At 29.8% G+C, this 3,011-nt stretch overlaps 1 protein-coding gene across 7 annotated transcripts in view; it reads right to left on the reverse strand.

Annotated features, from left to right (window-relative positions):
* Positions 1-3,011, reverse strand: part of LOC117174095 — a 298,870-nt gene that overhangs the window by 162,466 nt on the left and 133,393 nt on the right. The gene's annotated exons all lie outside the window — the stretch shown is intronic.

Below are 3,011 nucleotides of genomic sequence, written 5' to 3' on the forward strand. Positions count from 1 at the left end.
TTCTGTTAACTTCACATTCTGGCCCCTTCAAATGGGTTTATTTAACTACGATTTAAAACAAACTGTTGGTTCTAAGAAAACCCAAGATTTTTAGTTGTTATACATAATGGTGCATTTTAATATACGTGCTCAATACTTCACTTTCAATGCTTGATTCACAGTTTCTTTTTGTTCAATTGTAATACTGCTGAAATTATTTTTGTTATTTATGATGCTTTATTTTAATGTTTGAAGTAAGTAAATTTAATCTTTGTTTGCAGATCACTCTATTATGTGAAAGATGATTTCAACGTTTCTTAGTCAACTCTAATATTTATGGAGCTGATTTATTTTATTTCCAAATTGTATTTTCTTCATCTCAAATGGCTGAATTGACATCCTAGCTATGTCAATACAAAATTCTAAATCTGTTACAGTGATCCACTGCAGAATTAAAACATTTTTTATTACATAGCTCTCTCTATCTCTTTCCATCTCTCTTTCTCCCTTAACTATACCTGCTGCATATGATTTACCCTCTTTATCTATTTATATCCTCTCTTTGTTGCAATTATCTTGAAGGTTCTAAGTTATAATCGACACGTCATGTGTACAGTATTGAAAAAACGCAAAAAAGTAATGCAACATTAAAAATATCCTTGAAGTTGTTTTCGAAGAAAATTGCGTAGTAGAAATTCGATGACACCATTGAGAATATTCTGGAAACATAGCATAAACCACTACATCTATAGAATATATCGGTAAGGTAGCTTCCTATGGTCTCTGAATTAAATGAGCTAGCTAGAAAACAACATATCATCCTCGATTTCTATAAAACTGTATTAATTTTTGTATTTTTTAATTTCTATTTGACTAAATTTGGATTTAAAAGTTTCAGAGAGTAGATGTCCACGTGACCCCTGTATAATGTTTTCCAATGTTTGATTCACAGTTGCCCTGCATTACATTTTAATACTGCTGAATTATTTTTGTTATTTATATTGCTTTATTGCAGGTACGTAATTTCTAATAAGAACTTTCATATTATGCGTTCTTCATCTCAAAATAGTTGATTCAATACTACGTGGCTATTTGGTATGAATTCTAAATCTGCCACAGTAACCCGCTATTCGTAAAAGGATCTCTTAAGAATCTTTTGGCATTGTCCCAAGATTCGTGCACAATTTTTTTATATGATGCAATTTATTTTGATGAGGCATGCTGTGAGATTTGTAACTGGTTTCGACTCGCTCAATCGCAAACCCTTCTATGGACGTGTAAATTTTAGAAAATTATTTTGGTGCTGAAACATTTTTTAATACATAGCTCTCTCATTCTCCTTAAACTATACATGCTGCATATCATTTACCATCCTTATCTAATAATATATCTCCCTCTTTGTCTAATTGTTCTAGAATGTTCTAAGTCATAATCCACTCTTGTGGTATATAATATTGAAATACGCAAAAAAGAAAGTAATGCAGCATTAAAAATAACCTTGAAGTTGTTTACGAAAAAAATCGCGTAGTAGGAATTCGATAACTTCATTGAGAATATTCTGGAAAAATAGCATAAACTACCACAGCTATAGAATATCGGTAAGGTATATTTCTATGGCCTCTGAATTAAATTAGCTAGCGAGAAAGCAATATATCATCCTGGATTTCTATAACCTATATTAATTTTTGTATTTTTTAATTTCTATTTGGCTAAAATTGGATATAAAAGTTCCAGAAAGTAGATGTTCACGTGACCACTGTATCATTTTTTCCGATCTTTGATTCGCAGTTGCCTGTTTATATGATGTAATTCATTTTGATGAGGCATGCTGTGAGATTTGTAACTGGTTTCAAGTCGCTCAATCGCAAACTCTTCTATCGACTTGTAAATTTTAGAAAATTATTTTTGCGCTGCAAAATTTTTTAATACATAGCTCTCTATCTCTCTCTTTCTCCCTAAACTATACATGCTGCATATTATTTACCATCCTTATCTAATAATATATCTCCCTCTTTGTCTAATTGTTCCAGAAGATTCTAAGTTATAATCGACACTTGTGGTATATAATATTGAAAAACGCAAAAAAAAGAAAGTAATGCAGCATTAAAAATAACCTTGAAGTTGTTTATGAAAAAAATTTCGTAGTAGGAATTCGATGACATCATTGAGAATATTCTGGAAAAATAGCATAAACTACTAGATCTATAGAATATCGGTAAGGTAGATTTCTATGGTCTCTGAATTAAATTAGCTAGCTAGAAAGCAATATATCATTCTGGATTTCCATAACCTATATTAATTTTTGTATTTTTTTAATTTCTATTTGACTAAAATTGAATTTAAAAGTTCCAGAAAGTAGATGTTCACGTGACCACTGTATCATTTTTTCCCAATGTTTGATTCACAGTTGTCTTCCATTACATTTTAATACTGCTGAATTATTTTTGTTAATTATGTTGGTTTATTTTAATGTTTGAAGTAAGTAAATTTAATCTTTTTTAGATTATTACTCTATTATGAGAAAGAGATTTCAACGTTTCTTAGTCAAACTCTAATATTTTTAGAGCTTATTTTATTTTATAAATTCTAGCAAGCATTCTCAAATTGTATTTTTTTTTATCTCAAATGGTTGATTTGACATCCTAGCTATATCAATATAAAATTCTAAAATCTGTTACAGTGATCAACTGTATGTACTCGGACCTCTTAAGAATTTGTTGGTATTTTTCAAGTCGCTAAATCGCAAACCCTTCTGCAATATTACAAAATTATTTTGGAATAAAAACATTTTTTTAATACATAGCTCTCCATCTCTTTTTCTCCCTAAACTATACATGCTGCATATCATTTACCATCCTTACCTATTATTATATCCCCTCTTTATCAAAATATTCTAGAACCTTCTACATTATAATTCACACGTGCGGATATAATTTTTTAACATCGCAAAAATGTAGTGCGTCATTGAAAATAACCTTGAAGTTCTTTGCGAAGAAATTGCGCAGTAGAAATTTGATGTTATTAGTTATGGA

The sequence above is a fragment of the Belonocnema kinseyi genome, chromosome 6 (assembly GCF_010883055.1).
Source record: "Belonocnema kinseyi isolate 2016_QV_RU_SX_M_011 chromosome 6, B_treatae_v1, whole genome shotgun sequence".
In the NCBI taxonomy this organism is placed as follows: domain Eukaryota; kingdom Metazoa; phylum Arthropoda; class Insecta; order Hymenoptera; family Cynipidae; genus Belonocnema; species Belonocnema kinseyi.